Below are 24,844 nucleotides of genomic sequence, written 5' to 3' on the forward strand. Positions count from 1 at the left end.
TGCTTTTTATAGAATTTTTATGAGGTCATTAATAATTGTGTTCCTAGAAAACCGTTAAAGACTAGTAGATATTGTGAATATTGCTACTCTGAATGGTATACTAATGAAATTATAAGTGATCTGCAGCAAAATTACACAAGAAATATAGATGAACTAATTCACCGAACGAGTACCGTAATTTTATTGCATTTGCCCTACAGGCACGCATTAAATTGAATATTGAGCATGCGTTTGAATGATTTAGTTGACGATCCTAAGTCTGTTTGGCATTATATGTATGTCAACGTAAAATTGTAAATACCGTTAGAATATAATCTATCTCGCGAGATTGTGAACTGTCGAAAGATTGTGAACCTCAACGTACTGCTTACAAGTTTAAGGAATTACATATTTTGACTTTGGCAAGTTAATACATTTATGTGAATATTTTGTATGTGCGGAAAAATATAGATACCTTTAAAAAGAATAGTAGCTTTCATAATTATAGTACTCGTAATAAAGACAAAATTAGCGCACCAACCACAGGGTTGCATAAAACGAGTAATTCTCTCCAAGTCAATTGTATACGTTTTTTCAACAAAATCCCTAGTGGGATAAAAGTGTTGTCAATAAATAAATTTGAATCGTACATTAAAGTATAACTGCTTGCTAAGGCCTATTATAATATAAATGAATATTTAAATGATCCTAATGGTTGGGTATGAATTGCTCCAGTATAAAGATGTAACGCGACTGAATTTCTAGACTCTGGGGCGATAGTCAACATCCACGACTGTTTTAATGTAAAGTGGGAACAAACCGTGATCCATATGGTATCAAATTATTTCAGTATAATTAGTATTATTATTATTTTCTTATGTAGCCAAGTTCACATTTCAAGGATCGTCATGCTCGCTTAAATGTCCTTGCTTGTGGCACCGTCCATGCGTCGGGTTGTCTCTCCCTAAAATGTGGCTAGGGGGCCGATGGCTGACCATGCGTCATACTCGTAAACGGGTGCTGCTTGTGGTGACTGGTCGTACTTGAATTCGTGTATGCGGTGATTTCAGTTACTTCGACTATGTATTTGCGTGTTGTTCTCACGAGAATGTAAGTGCGTGCTCCTATTTCCCCATGCCTCCTGCTGATAGATCCTCTATCTTGATGATCTCAGACAAATCTTTGTTTTTAATTTTTTTTATTAAGATGTCATGTGAAACATGGTGTAATGGTGGCAGCTCCTTACAGACATTGTGTAAAACAAAACTCTTTTGCGATTAAAAAGAGTGGAAGAGAGTTTATTGCCAGTTCTTCTCTTCTGATCCTACGTCCTTGATTTGAGAACTGACAGTAAATCTAAAATTAGAAGCATTTAATGTCTATTTCTTTTTTTGACGTTCATAAGTGTATGTTGTGTTACCTATATGAATAAATGATTTTCGACTTTGACTTTATATAAGGGCGCGTAATCTTAATTCTGCACATGAAAATTATTTTTAAGAAATGGTGAAGTACTATCAGATACGGATTGTGCGGCTGATCTTGCGGCGTATTTTTATTCAGTTTACAGTAGGGAGTTACAGTAACCTAACAAGAACTAATACGAGAAAAAAAATACCGTTGTTATTGTAACTTTTGTTCGTTATGGTTTAGGTGGATTAGATACATAACGAACAAAAGTTACAATAACAACGGTAACAGTAACAACGTAGCTAGGATAGAGTAAATTTTGTGTCGTAGACTTTTATCGAGGAAAACAGGCATGTTATGTATGACGTAACATTTCATATCACGTTAAAAGAGGTAATGATTGCAGCAGCAAAAAAATACCAGTCAAATGAAATGGTTGGCGATTAAAGAACCGTTTTTCTTTGATTAACACCCTTTAAGAATTGACACTAAATCTAAATTTGGAGTTTTTTTACGTTCAAATTGTACTTTAGTTACATGTATAACATTGCTTTCATAATTGCGCATATGAAATCGCAGAGCCTAGCATTTACGTTTCAAGGAAAATATTTTAAAAATGTCCCAAAACTTGTTATCAGCCCCGCATACCGTTGATATTACAGTAACCCTTTCGCCGTCATCGTTTTAATCTCGGTTAATGTCCCGAAATGCCGTCGTGTACCTTTATATCATACCTACGGGTAGACCTTTAAGTATTAATGGCTCATTCTGTAGTTGAAGTTCTCATTAGGATTTTTGGGTCAAATACTTGACACTGTTAAGTCTACGTATGATAAACTGAAAAGCTTTATTTCAGGATAAAAACGGTATTAATTTGTGCGCTTAAAACTTGAAACAATTGTTTAGTATTGTAGTATATCTACAAACAATTGTTTCAAGTTTAAGCGCACACATTAACTAAGCTAACATTAATATGGTGTTCGGATTTATACCTGAGCTGAGTTTCACCATCGGACGCCGCGGCAGAATACGAAATTCTTTTTTTTTTTAAATTAAATTAACTAGGTGAAACCAGCTGCCCACAGATGTATGTCCAGCAGTTTCACTTGAGTCCCTTATGAATAGACCATACCAATTCTTAAAAGACTTAAACAAAATATAATATATATAATAAATTAAAGAAGTTCCTAGAGTTTTTTGCCGTGGTAGCGCATCGTGGTGCCCAAAAGTTATCTTATTGCAATGGCAGCAACCAGTTTCTCGAATTCCTAAAGGTTGAACTGTTCAATATTCGGAGAGGAGGTTTAGAATTATTTTTGTTGAGCTTCTCAACCGCGACAACACCGATGCAATCCCGATCAGACCAATTACGTCATGGACACCTTATGCATCATTATTCTGGGCCCTAATACAACTGTTACTAACGTGATGCTTTTCTTGTAGGTATAGTTTATCCAGGTTTGGTACAGTTTATCTGAAAAAACTTTTGCAGCTCTGACAGCGCCCATTTCCCTACGATATCTTTGACGTACAAAAGAATTTCTTTAATACAGGTATGTTGGCGGTACAATTTATAGTGCTTCAGTCGATTAATGTAAGATACATTAATATATAGGTATTCTAAAATGATTTAGGTGCAGTAATGGAAGATATAATATATTTAAAAGAGTATTAGGTAATTTTTTATATCCTCGGCAGCGATTGCTACTATTATTTATATATATAGTTGCTTAACTTTCATAACGTATGTATTTTTCAAGGATTATTAGAATTATGCACAACATAAAAAAACAGCGTGCGACTCTCATCCCATCCCGGCTGTGCACCAATTATGCTTGTGTGTGACTTTATGACTTTATTGCTTTGTGCGCATTTAACATTTACTCGAACGGTAAAGGAAAATATCGCGAGGAAACCGGCTTGCCTTAGACCCAATAAGTCGACGTCGTGTGTCAGCCACAGAAAGCTGATAATCTACTTGTCTATTGGATTATGACAAATGATAATGAAACAGATACAGAAATCTGAAGTCCAGACCTAAAGAAAGTTTGTAGTGCCAGTGATTTATTTTATTAACATTATGTTTGTAAATATTCTAGCAGCGATGCATCGCAATTTTTATGTAAATCAAAAATTCGATAAATCAACAGTGTACCTGTATTGATTTGTTTCAGAATAGCCACACAAAGCTCCAAAAATGAACAAAATGTTAGCGTTTCAGTGGAGACTACAACATAGGTGAGATTTTATAGAATCTAAATTGATTTTTTTATCAGTCTGCTTTGAATGATGAAGAATTAAAATGTCCTGCCTTAACATTATGTTATACTTCTATTAATTTTCTATTCCGGATTTCCTCTGTCTTAGCAACTACTTCCGCCTCGCTATATTATGCTAAATGAATTGCTGTTCGTTTGTCTAGCTGAATTCGAGAATGGCTCTTGAAGTAAGACGAAAATAAGACTCGACGTCAAACATTTGTTAAATCATCTCGTACTCTGTACAATTTATAACAATTTAGAAACTTGCATTGTTACAAAAACAACATTCAACACAAATCAACAAATCAAATCTTTGATTTAATTTATTTTATTATTATTAATTACTTAAGATGTCATGTGGAACATGGTGTAATGGTTGAAGCTAAGGTAAAATAAGAAGCATTTCATATACATTTCTGTTTTTGACGTTCATAAGTGTACAATGTACATTGTGTTATGGATAAATTATTTTGAATTTTTTAAGAAGCTACAAAGATGCAAGAGAGTAAGCTGGTATAATAGCTTAAAAGCTTATCTAAAATACAAACGTCACATATAATAAAAACTCAAGGTCAGGGAAGTTGAAGGGAAGCGTAAATAATAAGTAAAGTAAAATACTAAAAACGAACGAAATAATTGAATTTTGCTAGCCGGGAAATGTTTAATGTCTTTTCAGAAATAAAAAATTGTCACTTGGTTGTCATATATACAAATACCTTTGAAAATTTTGACGTTCGATCTCCTTGAGCTGTTTTAAAAATGGATTAAGTTTCTACACAAATATACGTAGTTGGTACGAAATTCACCTGTTCATCTAGTGATAAAAAAAATTAAGCGTTGGATGGGTTAGACATGATTATCTGGGGCAAATCCCGGTTGTGATGATTAAAATATCGAGAGAATTCAAAATCTGTGAAAAGTACTGATCACCACTGTCTATAGAAACAAAAACAGATGATATCTGATGCCATTATGATATTAAGATTTTCTAATATTATAAGTTATTAATAAATATTTCGTCACCAGGTCCACCAGTCATACATCCATATGTACTACTACGCTAACATAGCCATACTTTATCAATAACATTCTCATAGGCACATGTGCCATCAGCGGCTTGAGAAATTTAATTGATATCACCGTACGATCGGAGATCTCTAGCCGGTGTTACGTTCCTATATAAATTGCTAAATGGTCAAATACAGAGCAGTGACCTCTTACATGATACAACATTGTCATCCCTTAGTCATTCCCAATGTTTAAAATCCATGACATGGCATGCGTTATCATGATGAAGAACCATACATGGATGGTATGATAACGCTAGACCTCACACATCTTTAGCCACCCAGCAAAAATTAAGAGAGCTTGGCTGGGAGGTGTTGATGCATCCGCCATATAGTCCTGACCTTGCAGTTTGCACCTTCAGATTTCCACCTGTTTCGGTCTCTTCAGAATTCTATAGAACGGACGGAGGAGGACGCGAGAAACATCAAGAGAGGACTGCCCACACCAATTTTGATCAGAAGCCCCAAAATTTCAATAGCAATGGCAAAAAGTTATCGAACAAAATGGTACCTACATACTTTAGTTAAATGTAAATAAACTATATTAAAAAATATGAAGACACTTTTTCCCCAACCTATTATATTTGTGACAACCGTCTGCGGTTTCATTACATCCACCAATAAAATTTATTTTTGACATTAATTAACGTACTTTATTCATTAAAAGCAAACAGCGATCGAGAAATAACAATTTCGATTGTGACAAATTTGCATGATTTTTCAATGAAACAGGGAAATATCGGGAGTGAAAAGGGAGCAATAATTGCTGTTGCTCGCATTACGATACGAGGCCATGAGCGATTGGGTGGCTATAATAATAATAATAATAATCAATGGCGCTACGACCTCTTTAAGGTCTGGGCCTCAGATTTCTGTATTTGTTTCATGATCATTTGTTAATCGAATAGGCAAGTTGGTGATCCTTAGCCTTCTGTGCCTGACGCACGCCGTCGACTTTTTGGGTCTAAGGTCAAGCCGGTTTCCTCACGATCTTTTTCTTCACCGATCGAGCGATTGTTAAATGCGCACATAGAAAGAAAATCCATTGGTGCACAGCCGGGGATCGAACCTACGACCTCAGGGACGAGAGTCGCACGCTGAAGCCACTAGGCTAACACTGCTGCTGGTAGGGTAGACTAGTCGAGCGATTAGGTCTCAAAATGTGTTAAACCTTTCCTCAGTTTTATGGGATCAAAAAAAAACGTATTTTAACCAGGAATTTCGTTATAATAAATATGGATTATTGTAACTTAGTCACTTTGGCTAGAGACAATTTTTTTTATAAACATGTGTCTTTACTAAGACATCATGGAACATAGCCATCCTAACTTAAGACTAATAAGTAATTTAAGTCTAACCTTATTTGCTAAAAAGTATATTTAATATAAGAAAGTGTCCAATAACACTACTTACAGTCTATTTAAGGGAAGACGCTCTGTTCTTGTGTTCTATTTTTTCACTCCCTGTTTAGCACTTAATACTAACGTGCACTATCACTAATTCACTAGTTCACTAGTTCAAATGGTTTTGTCCTTTTCAATCTTCTCACTAGGCCCGTGTGCTCGACAATATAGTTCAACAATAAGAAAAAAAAACTTAAATTTATGGCTCAATTTTATTATTTTAATTTAGAATTGTATATTTTTTAATTTGCTTACACACTACTCGTACTTTACCCTTAGCATTTTTTTTGTTTTTCGAAGTGAAACTTCTTTATTGACAAAAAATGTAACGTCTCATCTTTCCGTTACGTGACATATTTTTTCTTCTCCCTACCACGGTTGATTCGAAGAGATTCGAAGCCATTACTAACATAAATATATAATAACCATAACAACTATTACACTTAATGAAATTTTTTAATAATCTTAGTAGTTATAAGGTAAAATGAAATAATTGTATTATTTGTATTCATGTCTATGATGATAAAAGCCTTTTGTTAAACTTTATCTTATTTAACTCAACCAATTTCGTAAAAAAGATTCACTTCTTACGTGTGTACACTAGTACACGCACACATTTTTTTTCTTACTCGAAGAGATTGCTTGTTAGCGATAAGGCCGCCTGTAGTATACCTAATATCTTATGTTAGTTGTTTTATTTTAATGTTACGAAGTATAAATAAAAACACCTTACCCCAGTTATGTAACCTAATATTAGATAAGATACATATATATTTTAGTTAATAATTAAAAGCGTAAACAAAATGTCAATAATCATCGCACACTTGAAGCCAATAAGAGCCCTTTAGTTTTTACTACACTCATAAGCATTGATACAACGTTCTCATTTCCGATAATGTCCAATTACATTAGTGTCACTTAGGTTTACGAACTCTTCAATAAGTCAAGTTAGTTTTTTGTCTTCTTCTTATCTTAGTTATAAGCTTTTTAAATAATTAAAGCCAGTTATTACCCAGTTTCAAACAAAGTGTTCCATTTAACACATATTTAAACATATCCATTCAACAACCGCTACCAAACTTTACAAATTTACAAGCCCTTTAAAATAATATTGTTTTAATTACAAAAGCAAAACTTCGTACACTTCAACACATAACCATCATATATATCACGAAATTATATAGCGTGTTGAAGTCGGAAATCAAGTTTCCGCAATATATACTAACAAACGAGTTAAATTCATTTTCATGTCCCGATAAAAGTTGCTGTTTGTTTCTAGTTTATATCTCTTAATAGTGAGGGATGTGCTGTAAAGTATGTGTAATCGCAGCTTGCTAATAGCTGCTATTTAGAGTAACAGTGATTTAATACGTATTTGAAGTAGTCAATACCATTATGATTATTATAAAAGAGATGATAAATTCAATTTTTATATGAGTGTTCCTAAAAAATACTTTGAATTTGGACTTAATATTACAGTGTTTATTGAACCGTACAAACGCTGATTTGATACAAGTGTGGCTTTGTGACGAAGCTAAGGGTCTTAAACACAAATATATACGGCATTTGATAGTGTTTATTAAAATGTTGACTTAAGACATGTGAGGCTTTGAGATAAGATATAAATATATCCGGCATCGTCAAGCACAGTACGTTGAACCCTCATAAAGGAAAATGAGAAATAAAATCTAAAGTAAATCCCGTAAAAGTTCTGGCGTCACTGTGTATTTTATGTAAATGATTTTATGCAAAGTAAATATCTTATTTTATTTATACCACCCTAGTACTAATATCACTGTTCCAAGTATATGTAACATATAGTACAGCCCTATATCCGCATTGCCGACCCACTTTCAAGAAAAATAATAAATTATTTAAACGCAATAACTCCCGACTAGCATAGCTGAATTATGGAGGTAATTATTTTGCCTGATACCAAGTTATTTGTTGAATACACTAGCGTTGCGGAAGATTGCAAATATTTTTCATTGTTCGTGCAAAGACTCGTCGTAGTAAGAAATTGTAGGGTGTATAACTTTTAATTTATACTTTTAAACTTTTTTCATTCGACTGGTTTTTTTTTCAATTTTCCTTTTAAAGCTTTATTTGATGCACGGCTCATTACTAGGGGCCCATAAATATACTTATTAAAAAAAATTACGAAGACCGTGTGCCCCACTAAAATTGGTAGTTAGAGAAGCATTTAAAAGTTCTTAGTATAACTAAATAATTGTAAAGGAAATTTCCGAACCAATCGAATCCTTCAAAAAAAGAGCGTACCAATTCTTAAAAGACCGACAATGCACTATCAAGCCCTCTGGCTTCGAGAGTACCTATGGGCTGTATCATGTAACATCAGATTAGATGACATCAGAGCCTTCTACCGTTGCACCCTGTCGTTATAAATTGGAAAATGCGCGTGAATTAAAAACAATATAAACGTCTAATCCACAGCATAATGCTGAACCAGAGCCAGTTACAACCGCAACACACACACACACACACACACACATTACACACTTAAAATGTACCTTATTAACTATAAGATTATTGTGTATGACAGAAAAAAAATTAAACGCAGAATAGAATCGAAATCGCGCAACTAAACAAAAACTGTAGATTACAGACACAGTAAATTGTCATTCCGTAAAAGAGTACCCCATAAAACGCACTTTAAAAGTGTGCACTAGGCTCGGACGTGACAAAAATGAACAACGCTGCGGACAGTTGGCGCAGATAAAACTGACTTATGAACGCTGAAACCGTGAATGTAGCACATGCATATCGACTTGCGATGGAACATAAAGGAATTAGTTAGAGGATAATTGGCTATGCCAACAATTCATCTGGAATTGTTTACGAAAAACACCTTTTATATGGCAATCAAGGTTTATAATCCAGTTTCGTCCAGTTTTTACAAATCCACTTAATATACTACTTTTGGAATAAATGAATTAGTCTATTAATGATTATTTGCGTGAAATATTATAATTAATATTACATTGATAACGTAACGTAATATTGTAATAATTTGATGATTTAGTTATAGAATAATAAAGTAATCATAATGTGATTGTAACTTCTATTCTACCGTTTAGGACAAATTTGCACGCAATTGTCTGTGGCAGAACATACGAACTTTAGATTGTACCATATTCTTGCAAACAAATTATTATTATTATATTAGAAATATAATAATAATAATTTGTTTTTCATTCTTTTGCATTTTTTGCATTCTTTTAATAAGATCTTTCTGAAGTATCTAATTCATGTGCATGTAGTAGTAGTTCCTTGGTCTCCCTCTCTGTGTCTTTGTTCACGTGGTGATGAAATTCTACTTTACTTAAAATAATGCCAGCAGCACTTCAGTCAGCTTATGTCTGAGCGTAGTCATAATGGAAATATCTGGAGCGGAGTGTATGGTTTTGAGGACTCACTTGATCGGTCCATCTGGTTGCTGAACCATTGTATGACCGAAATATGATATAAAATACGATGTCGGCATATAGTAGACAGACGAGTCCGTATGCGAAGTTGGGTCAGGATTGGTGCACTTCACAGTCCAGTTCTTAGCATTCGCCTCCAGCACCAGTCAATCAATAAATTAAAATTTGTTTTAAATTATGACGAGGTATTCTAAATACGTAACTATTAAACGATAAAAATTCTATAAAATCGCAGAACCTGAAAACTCTGCGTGTAGAGATTTAAAGGCAGCGTTTCCGGGAATCCTTTATCAAAGTATACTCTAAGCCGAGCCCATATTTTCATACTTTTCAGTTGCACCGCTTTACATAGCGTGCGTTTAATGGACTCTTTTGATATTTACACGGGTTGGTTCGTTAATTTTTGTTAAATGCTCGTATGAAATATGAAATTGCAGGTTTAACATGAATTATTGGAGCCGTGACTCGACATTTCAACATTTTTATGTTGAAGAATGAAAATAAGTTTTTATTCTTCCAACTTCGATTTTATTCACTTTGGAATAGAGACTCTTGGCCCCTTGGTTGGGTAGATATTACCAGTGATCCCAGAGCTGGTGCTTTCCTCGATAAACGAATAAATGTTGCAATACAGCGAGGAAAGGCTACCAGTGTTAAAGGTACAGATACAGTGCCACAGGGACCAAACTTTTTAAATTTGTTTTAATTTTTTTTTTATTAGTTTTTAATTATTTTTATTATTAATATTAACATAACAAAGTTGTGAATACTGTATATTTGAGTATTATATTTAGGTTTTATTAAAATAAAATTATGCCTCTATTTAAAAAAATGCGTTTGACCACCTTGTCATGCTTAAAAACAAAGGAAGTTGAGAAGGTTGTTGAAAGACAAAAGGACGCGGAGCAGATCGCCGTATTATGTATATATAATATTTTATTTTCTACACCACTCCCTGCTAAATTTTAAAATGTTCTGCTGTTTTATTAAAAACTTCAATATGAAAAAAATATTCATTTTATTGGGCACAAATTCTATTTTCGTTTGAGATAGGTTAGGTTTATCTGAATAAATTCAAAATCTCGTTAAACATTAATAAATCAATAAAGCTTTTTATAAATTTGACGATTATTTAAATAATCCTAATTCGTTTGCGCCAGTTCAAACAATTTGTATGACTCAATACTTGGCGATTAATAAGAGTGGCGGAGAGTTTCTTGCCCGCTCTACGACTTGCCTTAGAATCAATTGAATTTAGAGTTATTTAACAACTTTTCTATTGACGTTCATAAGTGTACTTAGTTATCTATATGAATAAAGTTATTTTGATAACATAGAAAAGAGGACTGTGTCTATATCTATGGATAGAAAAGAAGTCATGTCAATGAGTTCTGAGCATTCTAAGCATCTATGAAAATACCTATAAAACTGCTTTAAAAGTATCTTGACTTATTGGAAATATTTTGTTCCAACACCTTAGATGCCAGTCCAACTTAATGCTTACCTCATCCTTAAAACCAACCACTGGCAGTTGTTTCTCAGCTTATTAAAACATAGATATTTCAATAGAAAAGAATAATAACTGCTGCATAATACAGACATTTATTATGAACATTAGTTTCAGCTTAAATAGAGGCTATTAATTTTGACCCGCGATATTTCACACAGCGATTGAACATTATTATAATTTACATCTAATTATTTTATTTGTTTATGCAAATAACTCGTTAACTGCTATTGGCAAATACATTTACATAATTAAATGTTTCCATGATAATCAATGAAATTACATTTAAATTGTTGCCTTAATGCAACTGTTATTATTTCCTTCAACATTGGTAATTTTTTAACATATTCTTTATACCACGATGCATGGAGACGCAAGAAGCATGAATTAGATTGCAATGGTGAAATATAAGGAGTCTAAGGCCCCCAAGGTACAGCCATTGATGATGATGATGATTTTTAATATCCATTTACCCATTGCAGCAATACATGGCAGTAAAAAATCTCAATATATTTATAAGAGAGTTACTCAAATTTGTTGCAAAAATATTTTGTGTATAAAATAGATGAGTTTGCTATTTCAGTTGAAATCACTTTTATCCTATTTCTTTTATAATCAATTCAAAATGTACTCATAACAAACACTTCGTATTCAAATTAAAAATGACTCACATAATAAACAAGCAAAACTAGTGACTTTTCCACAGACTAACAAACAAAACTACATGAACATCTGTAAAAACAAAATAGATAATTATTAATCTAATTTAAGAAATATAATTATTTCGTTACTTATTTATTAATATTGGCAACTATATACACTTATGTATATTGAAAATAAAGTAAGGATTTCTTTTCGTTTATACATATGTTGTTGTATGTTTCATAGACAAAGCTCCATTTTTTCATATGCGAATTATAATAATATCTAATCTGTCTACTTAATGTGAGTCGAGACTGAGCGAGTTCGCGATGATGACACCTGGCAAAGAGAACGATGTCCACGATGACACCTCTATCTTTGTGGATGGTATAAAAAGTGTTGTTATAGGCATAGAGGGTTAGCTCCACATTGGAAGCTCTAGGAAATTCGCAAGTGAGCGAAGTAAAGACTAGAGGCACGACTCAAGGCGTAACTCAGACGATTTAGGTTATTATAAAACTAAGAAATGAGTGAGAAAAATGTGATGAATAGACCATAGAACAGGAGGCAAACGGTCAGAAGGCTCACCTGATGCTAAGTGCCCATGGACACTCAATGCCAAAGGTCACTCTCGCTCGCAAGTGCGTTGCGTGCCTTTTTAATATTATATGTTCAAAAGGTTATTAAATATAACCTTTAAGTTTGCTTATTTATAAATGGTTGCCTGGAAGAGATCGCTCGAAAGCGATAAGGCCGCCAGTTGCCCTCCTTTTGATTTAATTTTGTTCATTTTTTTAATATTGTCATGTAACGAAGTGTTAATAAATAAATAAATGGTTCTATACAGAACATAAAACTTAATGTTGTTTATTTTTCAACAAAAATTGTTAAATATTTCATCCCATATATCAAGTATATATATGGGAAGTATGTTAAACAGGTTTCATAGTGAATGCCTTAGAAATTCTAAAGTTCTATTTCGGTCTTGGAATATTTAGCGTGATAGAGATTTAACATGTCTAAGTTTGTTACCGCAACTCTGTTAACCATATTAGAATGAAGTTAAAGTGCTAACTGTTAAATACTTTATAATTGATTATGCTATCACAATTAAAGCGAAGTAATTTATTATTTTATATAAAACACATCTACGTTCAAAAAAACATCGTCAGGAACACCCGCATGTAATAAACTAAACATTGGAATTGTGGCGAGGATGAGATACAAGTAGAAGAATTCGGAGAAGACCTTCACTCTGTTGGAGGTTGCGTACTAATTATTTTATTATAACTTTATTTATTTCCAACACACAATTATACAGTATTTACAATATAGTAATCATAATAAAACTGAAGCGTACGTTGAGGCTAAAGACAAATAGTATTATAATGGTATCGAACATTTATGACCGGTGTAATCGTTGTATTGCTCTCGAAGACAAGTGATTGTGCTGCTGAGTCGGTACGAAATCAGTTTAAGGAATTAAATATTATGGCACTATCTAGTCAATATATATATTGTTGAAGCCGAACAGTACAAAAAATATAAACGATTTCAAAACAAATTGTGACTTTCACCAGTATAATACTGGAAATAGAATTAATCTAAGCGTACGACCAACCAGGCTCCAGAATATAAACCACTCCTTATACGGAAATTGTATTCGTTATTACAATAAACTCCTAAGCGAAATTAAAGGATTATCACTGAATAAATTTAAAATTCTTATTAAAGGTAAATTAATCAACAAAGTTTTTTATAAATTTGACGATTATTATATATCTATTTCAAACAATATGTATGACTCAAAACTTTGCGATTAAAAAGAGAGGCGGAGAGTTTCTTGCCCGTTCTACGCTCTTGACTGGCTTTAAACGTAATTTTAAAATCAATTCAACATATTTTATATTGACGTTCATAAGTGTACTTGTTTACCGATATGCATGCAAGTTATTTTGAGTTTGAGTTGATCTTGAATAATCAAATCAGATAGTCTAACGTTAAAATTAAAAATAAAGTTGAAAACTATTTTATATACAGTTGTCGCGCTCCTAAACAAAACTGCAATGGTTTAATTAATACAAACATATTTATATATTTTACTTTCCCTATATTATTCTGTTAATTAAATAAATAAAAAAAACAATCATGCTATATGTATGAGCCAAGGCTGTTTTGCTCACTCAGGCTACCTCAGTTTTACAAGCGTGGCGATTTCCTGAATCGTCGGAGTTTACGCATCTAGTATAGCCAGACATAAACTCTTCAACTGTTACACTGCATTCATTCTTTACTCAATTAACAAGTCATTATTTCGCTTATATTCTAACTTTGTACGCGTGTTGTTAAAATAAATCCTCTATTATTTAAAGTACCGTACACAATTAAATGATAACAACACGTTTAATACTAGATTTAACGACAAAATTCAACAAAGGAAGTTTCCTATCTTATACAAGATTAAAGTTAGCGTTATCTTCTCTTTGTTAAGTGAAACGTCCAAAACTTAGCTCTTAGCTGAAATGCAGATGCCTTAAACAATTTTATATCGCTATGTTGAGTGTTTTAACACTAGAAATAAATGTAAATTTTAAATTTAAGCTTCTTTAGAGATTTTCTAGTTCCATAGGCTCTTGAGTGATTTAGTTGTAAAGGAACATAATAATTCCTTACCAAAAACACAAATAATAAATTTATGTTATTGATAAGGCAATGTTGGTCTTCAACGTGTGACTCTCATCCCTGAGTTCGTAGGTTCGATCCCCGGCCGTGCACCAATTGACGACATTTGAAGAATATATGTGAATATCAACTGTGGCTGCAATATACCTGAAGGTAAGCTTAGAATTTTAAATTAATCCATACTACATATTATGTAGTATGGATTAATGTCGATGAGCAATGTCTTCAGAAAGAAGAAAATTCTACCCCTAATGAAATTATATATGTTTATTAAGAAGTTAATATAAGATACAGGTATCACTTATTCTACCGATACAAATAATTTGTATCGGTAGATATCTCTACTCATTAGCAAACAATAAAGAGGATGTGGGCTGACAGAAAAATACGGCGTAAAAAACTCTCGGTACTCTTTTAAAATATCAAATCATCATACAAAATGACTATGGCAAACATAAATAGAAGAAACCAGCAAGAGGGAGATACGGTCCCCTTTTTATTTATATAAAATTACAAAACTGAACGTAACGGCTCTCTGCCCTGTGCATTGTTCCCGCTATTTTAGACAGAGCCTTCGGAGTGAGTACATATATATTATACTATTATAATATATGGATTTATTTCAGCTAGTAAGTCAGAAAGAATCCAGAAGGCACCGTCCTTTTATTGCCATCAGTATAAATATTTCCGCCACGTGACATCCGGTCCCTGATAGCGGTTTCCGGTTTAGCGACATCCGCCTGGGAAAATAAATGCGCGATTTATCCTTAAGATATGGCACGTCTTAATAATTCTTTTCTTAGCTGTTTCTTGCGCCTGATTACTGGTTACTTGCATAATTTTAAATCTATGGCCCTGAAGTACCATAACTGCTTAGTTAATAAATAGCTTAGTTAAGATATCATAAGAGCTATTATCTACATTTCTGACGCACTAATAAACTTGTACTGTTTAAAACATAAATCTTATTTATATTTTAAGAATACTATGAATGCGCTAGAGTCGCGTGGTCTTGAAGAGAAGGTATTTAACAAAATACCAAAGTTATGAAATGTTACTCCTGTTTTCGAAGTTCCACCTTTCTTAAAACCACAGCCAGCATCGTAATACTCGGTGTTGACATATCGAATGACGGTCAGTTTTCCGTTTATTTGGAGGGAAGCTAAGCATTTTGGAGGCTTTGTGCTCAGCACGGAAGAGCCGGTATCCCTTGGCGTTGCGTAGAGATGAGGGATCACTCTGCATGTTCTACCGCATTTACTATGGACAGTCTTCAGAGGAGATGTTCGGATCAATACCTGCAGCTGAGCGTCATCATCGGATGTTGAGGCAGAATACATAATTCCACCCGTATCACCTCGACATTCGTCGTTCCACAACTGAGATTTTTTAAGACAGTTTTTGCCGCTCACCATCACAAAGTGAAACCAGCTGCATTCTGAAGTATTTCCGAACTATTTAGACTTAGGATCCTTCAAGAAAAGGGCGTGGCAATACTTAAGAGGCCGGCAACGTACTCGCGAGCCGTCGGGCAATGTATGTATGTATGTATGTACATAGGCGGCGGTATCACTTAACATTAGATGAGACTCCCGTCCGTCTAAACCATTTTTTTAATGGAACAGGGGCCATTAAAAAATGGTTTAGCTACAAATTGACGAAATTATACTGCTATTAACGTAAGTACATATGTATAACGCAAGATTTAAGAGCCCTGATAATAAAAATAATCGAACGAGTCGCTTGATTTTGATTGGCCAAATGATATGCAACAAAATAGACACAACAATAAAGAGAGAACAAAAATACTTTTTTTGGTGACATTAAAAGATATCGAAGAGCTGGAAGTAACATCGGACAAAGAATTACTCTAGCTATATATACGCTATGGGGGGGGGGGTCTTGACTATGTATGGTGCCAGTATCTTCGGAACCTTGGCAAAGATACTGGCAGCATACATAGTCAAGACTTAAGGGACTCCTTTTTAATAATTTATTTAGTTATTACATTTGAAGGTTAGTTACTGTTTATGTAAGAAGACTATAATATTTTGAAGAATAGTTTTAAAAAAATATTATTTTATATATTTAACTGACAAAACATTCAAAAGCTTATAATGAATTAATATTTTGTTTAAGATGCAATCTCACATAATATATCATCATAGACATAATTATGCTGAGTATTTCACTAATTATCTGTTCAGAACTGGGTTAAACTACGAAACAAGAGAACTCGGTACCGTATATATAATTTATACTCATGAAACACTCATATGTTTAAATTATATAGAGATCTATATGCTGTGGCTTAACTGTAGAGTTAAGCCAAGAGTGTTTATTTATATAGGCATTACATAAAAAGCACCTCAAAAAATAATATTGAATTCATATTTTTTATTTTGAACAGGGCCAAACGGGGGGGGGGGGGGTGTTAACTGATACCACCCATGGACACTCTCAATGCCAGATGGGTGACTCTCGCGAGTGCGTTTCCGGCCTTTTAACAATATGTACGCTCTTTTCTTGAAGGACCCTAAGTCGAATTGGTTCAGAAATACTTCAGTATAGTATAGATATTTTATTATTATTTATTACTTAATATGTCATGTGGAACATGGTGTAATGGTTGCAGCTCCTTACAAACGTTGTGTCAAACAAAACTCTTTTGCGATTAAAAAGAGTAGCGGAGAGTTTATTGCCAGTTCTTCTCTTCCGTTCTACGTCCTTGATTTGAGAACTGGCAATAAATGTAAAATTAGAAGCATTTAATATATATTTATTTTTGACGTTTAAGTGTATATTGTGTTACCTAAATAAATACCTAATGTTTGAGGCTTGATCTGATAACCTGCCGAAGAATTTTTATCCATAACCTAATAAATCTATATTAGGTATAATACATTCTTTAGGAGTGGGTATTAATAATTCTTATCATCTGATCCATTTAGTACACAATAAACTGACAATCACGCGAGTTTCAATCGAAATTCTCTTTTGTTATTTCCCTATATCAAATAAAGGGAATATTTTCCTACAATATATCGTATCTACAAATCACTCATGCAGACAAAATATCCGGTAAATGCGGATTATGTTTTGTATCCCACTAGCTTTTATATCATAGAAAGGCTAAGGAAAAATTGTTTTTTTTTTTTGGGAAGAAGGAAAGAGGAATTTAATAACCGATTTAAAAGAAATATAATTGAAAACAGTACATATTAAAATAAAATAAACATAAATAAAAAAATCAGTATTGTAGCCAGTGTTTGTATATATGTGTTTGTTTACGTATTAGACTAAAAACTAAATAAATAACGAGCCCAAACGGGCATCACCTGATGTTAAGTCATGCCACCGCCCATGCAGAGGAGGATTGCCAGAAGACTCGCAAGTGCCTTGCTGGATAATAAGATAATACTCGATTTGAAATTCCTCAGTTAGAAATAATCAGTTTGTTAAAGGGTCCAATTAACTCACCATTTAGGAACCCAGACCAAAGGTTGACACTAAAGCGCTAAAGTTTGTCACCCGGTCCAGCTATGAAAATTATGAAAGTTAAACACTCCAGTCCTTTCGAATCGGTCCATAGTATTTTATTTTAAAAGTATCTAAGTATCTTCTTCAGATCGTTGACCCAGCAAAAAAATACCTAAAATTATTTTTGTATTTCGTCGAATGTTTGAGCAAATCCAGCTAAAAACGAAACTTCTAACTTTTATACCTTTTTTGAGTAGCTTTAACTAATTTTAGGAAGCTGATTTCACAGAAAAAAGACTGCAAAATATCTACAACAAAAAAAGATATGAATTTTTGAAACCTCGCTGACAGAAAACATTCAAATAACACAAAAAACTCAAAATCTACAAAAAATCGCGGAACACACAACATTTTTGTACACCCCCAGGTGTGAGGAGTCTAAAAAAAGTATTGACGTCACTAGTTGGACGACCCTGTATATTTGTATTGGAATTAGAATATAGTGTATTATTATTATTATCCAAGTACATCAAAGTTTTATGCTTATACTACATAAATACGATATATGTAAATTTCAATTTCATAAGTGGAAAGGACAACAAGGAAATGAAACGGAACTAATTTGAGTGTACGACCAACCAGGCTCCAGATGATAAACCACTCCTTATATGGAAATTGTATTCGTTTTTACAACAAACTCCCAAGGAAAATTTGAGAATTATCACTAAATAAATTTGAAACTCTCGTTAAAAGTAAATTAATCAAAAAAACTTTTTATAAATCTTACGAATATTTAAAATATCCTAATCCTTGGGATTCATTTGCTCCAGTTCATACAATTTGTATGACTCAAAACTTAGCGATTGACAAGAGTGGCGGAAAGTTTCTTGGCCGTTCTTCTTGCCCGCTCTATGCCCTTGAATTGCAAACTGCTAGTTAATGTAAATTTATAATTAATTAAACTTCTTCTCTAACGTTCATAATTGTTTACCAATTTGGATATATTTTAAGTTTGAAAGACAGGTCGCCTTCTTGCACGGTGGGCTGACGAGCTCATAAGAAGCGCTCAGCTACCATAGTAGCTGGTGACGAAAATTGGAAGAAAAATGCTCATGATAGAGAGAGATGGAGCCAAATGCAGGAAGCCTATACTGTATAGAGGTACTTGAAAAAATAATATTTATTTTAATTGTATGTACAACATGTAACGTATAAATAAGGCTTAATTATTTTACCATACACGCTAAAAGTCCACACAATTTAAATATTTATTAACCTTTGTCATTTGTTTACATCGACAAAGTTCTCATTACATATCAAACGGTGATACCCTATATACCAATAGGGCAGTAAAAATACTGCTCATATATGAGGTATAGTCTGCTTGTATGAAGGGATAACAAATCACCAAATCGTGCATAATTCATACACGATTCAGGTCGTGTTATTCACTTGGTAGAAGTTGGTGTTGACATGGGTTGGATATCATTACGGTTGGTAATGCCTTCCGTAATAAAAATATGGTAATTTTCATAACTGGTATTATTAATGTTATGTAGCTGAAGCGTTTGCTTAATATCAAAGAAAAAGCGTGTAAATACAATTTTAACTAACTAACCTCACCTTTTTAATGTACATCGAGTCGTGACTTCATATTTTCTGAAACAAAAAATATATTATTTGATCCCCATTCTTTGAACAGGATTGTATCTAATCCCATTATATTTACGATATAAACAAGTAGTTAATAAGTCATATTTGGTCAACGTAAGTGGCTTTGTTGGCTTTAAAAATGTAGTACAGCAGCGAGCAAAACTCATCTGATGTTAAGTGATACCGCTCATGGACACTCTCAGTGTCAAAGGGCTCGCGAGTGCGTTGCCGACCTTTTAAGAATTTGTACGCTATTTTCTTGAAGCACCCTAAGTCGAAATGTTTTGGGAATACTTCAGTGGGCAATTGGTTTCATATAGGTAACGCTCAGTTGTTGAACGACCGAAAGAATGAAGTGAAAGGAGCTGGAACTGGGGAGCTTCCACCTAGAGGCGAGAACAGTACTCCATGTGGTTGGCCCCCACATTTGAGCTTTATTAGTTAATTAGGTGCAAGCGCTTTAAACATTACATGAACGCCAATTGCTTGATTCTACTCTCCTGCCATTGTGTCTTCCCTAGACCCTTTTCCGTCTCTTATATTGCTAAAAAGATAGATAAAATAAAATCAAACTGTTGTGTGCGTATATTGCGATACGCCCGGGCAACATCGGTCATTATTATTTACAATATTCATGGGCGAGTCGGGGCGCAATTGCTTGCAAGACCCGGTCTTAAATTTTTGTTTGTCTCACATATTTCATAATTTTATCGCAGAACTGTTCCAGGCACGGTCTGTGCTTTGTTCAGATGTGTTGCAGGTCGTTACGGTCTATTGTCATCTGTGTTTGTTGTCGTGTCTCGGACAGTGCGAATATAGGGCAATGTATAAGCACAAGTTCTACGGTTTATTCGCCATTATTGCACGTACATACCGGTCACCATGGACTCGCACAGCTAAAAGGATTGAGCGGTGCCTGCTAAACATCAAGCGGAACTTTTCAAAGACTAACTTCGTGACAAAAGATTTATATGATAAATAAAAATGTGTGCGTGTACTAGTGTACACACGAAGTGGAACTTCTTTATGACCTTATTTTTCGAAAAATTATCTAATATATGCAACTTTACATAAATTGGATAAATAAAATAAAATTAGATAAATTTAACCAAAGTGTTTTATTATCATAGACATGAATACAAATAATACAATTATTTCATTTTACCTTATTACTACTAAGATTATTGCAGAATTTTATTAATCGTTATAGATTTATTACTATCATTGTTATGGTTATTATATATGTTTGTTATTAATGCCCTCGAATCTCTTCAAATCAACCGTGGTATGAACAAGAAAAAGATGGCACGTAACGGAAAAATGTGACGCGTAACCCAAAAATGTGACGGTAATTTTCGCCAACGCCAATAAAGAAGTTTCACTTCAAAAAGCTGTAAAAAAAGCAATATTACAATCTGTGTCAATTTGACGTCGTTGAACACGATGGCATTAACTCTAAATGTCGTAATTATTTACATAAACGTTACTAACCAATTTTAGAATTTAGATTAAAATATCTTATTGGCGTTTGTTATATATTCAAAAAACTCGAAAATAAACTTTAGAAACAGTAGATCCGAATAAATTAAACCTTCAGAGGTATTTCAATAAAAACAAGTTGGAACACGTGTTGGAATTTTTCGGAATGAACAAATTAACGAAGAAAAACATTACTTTTATAACCTGAATTCAATACTGTTCATCACAAATACATATCAATTATACTTAGGAGTACTAGAGGCATGCAAAACGTCTGTCGTTATTGTAAGTTACAGAGAGCTTATGATTGGCAAAAATACTTTTCGTTTAAATACACCGTTTTATCATATAACATAATAATAAATCACTAAAGCCCACGCCAATGCTAAATATGTATGAAAATGTAAGGACTTTTTTATTATACATATACTAGCGTACCCGACACACGTTGTCCTTGCTTTATGATATACAACATTCTTTGTTTGCTTTTCTGACGCGTATATAAATAGTTTTGTTGGTATTCCGACACAGGAACATGCGAAATATACATAACTGGTCATGTGAAAACATGGATTTTCAAGATTAATGCCACAAAAAATTAGCGACTGTATGTTATGTCAAACGCTATAAAAGACATGAAAAAAGTTTGAATTGTAAAAGAGCTATGCACTGCGAAAAAAAATGCTATCGTAAGAAAATTCATTATTATCATATATTAAGTATTCTTAAATGTTATAATTTTCCGCTTTGGTTTAATAGGGCTTCATTTATATATATATATATATATAGATTTCACGTCCACATTTATATTTTTTTTGAGGTTAAAGTCTTTTGGCGCGTTAGGGAAAAATGATGAGCGTAGATTTTTAGTATGTGCTCGCACACCGTCACCAAAAACCGATACACTGCAGTCAACATTTCAGTTTTTCTACAAACGTAGAATGAAAAAGTTTAAAAGATTTTTATCTTGTTATGCCACAAAAGCTTCGAACGCGTGTTTTTTTTTCTCGAAATTCAAAATTCGACCATTAAAAATATCTATAGCCATACACACACCTTCACATACATACCTTCTCTTTCACACTATCACACAATACAGTCCAATTAGGTATTACTTAGTTAAATGTATTGAATAATGTTTGAACCTTCTAGTAAATATGTATTCCATCTCTGGATACATCTTTAATATATTTTTATTATATATAATTTATCTTCGCTGTAGAATTACCAAATAAATAAAAAACCATTTAATCATTACATCAATTTAATTTATCGTCTCATTGAAATTCACCAACTATTGATGCTCCCAGAGCAAAGCCTCGTATCAAAGGAGCTATTGGAGGTTCAATGTTAACAAGATTTGGATCGAATTTGGCATATTCAAAGGACTTATTGAAATCAAGTATAAGTGCATATTATCTATGTAAATTGTTTTATTTTATGTATAAATGCTATATGTATAATATATAGGTAAGGAAAAATAAGTTATTAGAAAAATTTGTTACTGTATATGATTTCATATCCTTTATAGTAATTTAAAATGCTGCGGAGTGGAACTTAAGTGGATCTATCTTGATAATTCAAGTCTCAAATTATTTGAATAAGCAGCGAAAATATAATAAATAAGTTAATTAACTTTCAATAATGTATTTACTTATTTATAAAATATCTAACATATAGGCAAACGTAAACCTGATGATAAAATAAAATAAAAAATATTAAAAACTACACGAAACTCGATTTCAAAGTGTGAGTATGGATACCCAGACCTAGCTCGATTACCAAAATGGTCAGTCTGGATTTCGGTGAGTTTTGGTGAAAACGCGTTCTGAAAGGACAAACGAGATGGCAACGACGCCCTCAAGACCCTGTCAATTTGGTATAGGAATACTTCAGTTGGCAGCTTTTTCCTCATAGTGGTGGCGAGAACTGTTGTAAATAATAATACATATAAAAAAATGCGTGCGTGTACTAGTGTACACACGCAAAAGGTGAATTTTTTATGACCCTATTTTTCAAAAAATGATCTACTATATGTAACTTTACAGAAATAGGTTAAATAAAATAAAATTGGATAAAGTTTAACAAGAGGCTTTAATAATCATAGACATGAATAAAAATAATACAATTTTATCATGTTACCTTCATGGTACATTAATTGTAATAGCTTTATTACTATTATTGTTATCGTTATTATGTATATTTGTTATTAATGGCTTCGAATCAGCCGTGGTAAAAAAAATGTGACGGTAGATTTCTTTCCAACGCCGATAAAGAAGTTTCACTTCAAATATTATTGTTAATACCGTTTAGCGTATTTTGGGATCGGTTGTAAAGCTTCATATAACTCCTGAAAACTGCTGAATGTATGTTAAACCACGGTGCAGTCAGCATGCAAATAAACTCCAAAATTCTAAATTAAATTAAAAGCGTAAAACATTTTATCCCATGTATTTCTCAAGAAATATGATACTCTCGTGAACAATAACGTATTTCATACGCTATTCTTTTATTACATCATAATGTAGCGTTTTATTTCAAATGCCATGACCATAACTCGAGCTTGAGTGTCTATTTCACGGTTTTAAAATATCTCTGGAGTCGAGTATGAGAATTAATTTCTTGCAATTTATCTATTAAATTAAATGGTTTATATTCTGTTAGATGAGAAATGTGACATTAAATTGTGTGATATTCGTTGCTTAATGGTTGATATTACATTGGATCTGACGTTAGAAAAATACTACATCCACTAAAGAGGGTATCTATAGGCTTGGTTGTTCTATAGATTCGTAATATTAACAAAAGGCCGTTTAATTTCCAAGTCGAAAAGGCCTCCTCCAGCTTTTTCCAAATAATCTGTCTGTAACTTCTTTTCTTTCTCCATTCGCTTCCTGCCAACGCTTCTGTTCCTTCTATCCACCTTTTGGGGTGCCCTTTTCACCTTACCCTTGGTCCTTTCTATATAGTTTTAAATTAATAATATAATATTTACATAACACTTTATGTTCTTGAGTGCTGACAATTATGGAGCTGTGTAGGAAATCTCTAGATTTAAATTTGTTTGGTGTTCTAGAATAAGACTCGTTCCTTAATTCACAACCTTATCACGAGTGTCGTTCATTATTGAAATACAATTCTTTCAGTTAACATATTCGATACTGAAACTTACTCAATCATCATCATCATCAATGGTTATACAGCTCCTTGTGGGCCGCCTTAGCTCAAGTACACTTCGCCATCGCAATCTATCCAGTGCTCCCCGCTTCCAATTGCGAACCCCTATTGTTTCGATACGCCAAACACCGTCGTCGCAAACAGGACCAAAGAATCTTCCGCTCGAAAATAAGGAGAGAAGTCTCGTCTTTCTTACTAAGGGGCCAGCTTTCAGAACCATAAGTGAGAACTGGTCGCAGAAGAGTTTTGTACAGAACAAGCTTGGTATTCTTCCTAAGTTGTCATGATCGGAAATATATCTAAGAAGTAGCAGCGATTTGCCATCATGATGAATCTTGCTTAATAACTTTACTATTATCAAAATATAAATCTAAAGTACTATAAAACTTAGTTCCGCTTCAAAGCATATTATACGCTTAAAATAGTGTAAATAATTTTAAATATTTTTTTATATCGGTAGCTCATGTCTGAGCATCGTGGTCAGCAAAGAAGCATCTAGAGCGAACTTTCTGTTTCCACCGGTTTCAGTCCAGCGCCTCTCTTATGACAGTGTACAGTTTTGAGGACGACGCGTCTATACTCCATCGGTCCATCTGGTTGGTGAACAGTTACGTGAACTTTTGCCTTCTGTGTTACCCAGCACGATCGGTTTCTCCAA

At 33.3% G+C, this 24,844-nt stretch overlaps 1 protein-coding gene across 1 annotated transcript in view; it reads right to left on the reverse strand.

Moving 5' to 3' along the window:
- LOC123712330 (leucine-rich repeat and immunoglobulin-like domain-containing nogo receptor-interacting protein 3) overlaps positions 1-24,844 on the reverse strand; it is a 101,547-nt gene that overhangs the window by 15,848 nt on the left and 60,855 nt on the right. The window contains exon 3 of the mRNA XM_045665355.1: positions 19,501-19,536. The gene's annotated coding sequence lies outside the window, so the exon portion shown is untranslated. The remainder of the gene's footprint in view (positions 1-19,500; positions 19,537-24,844) is intronic.

Source organism: Pieris brassicae, chromosome 7, assembly GCF_905147105.1.
Source record: "Pieris brassicae chromosome 7, ilPieBrab1.1, whole genome shotgun sequence".
In the NCBI taxonomy this organism is placed as follows: domain Eukaryota; kingdom Metazoa; phylum Arthropoda; class Insecta; order Lepidoptera; family Pieridae; genus Pieris; species Pieris brassicae.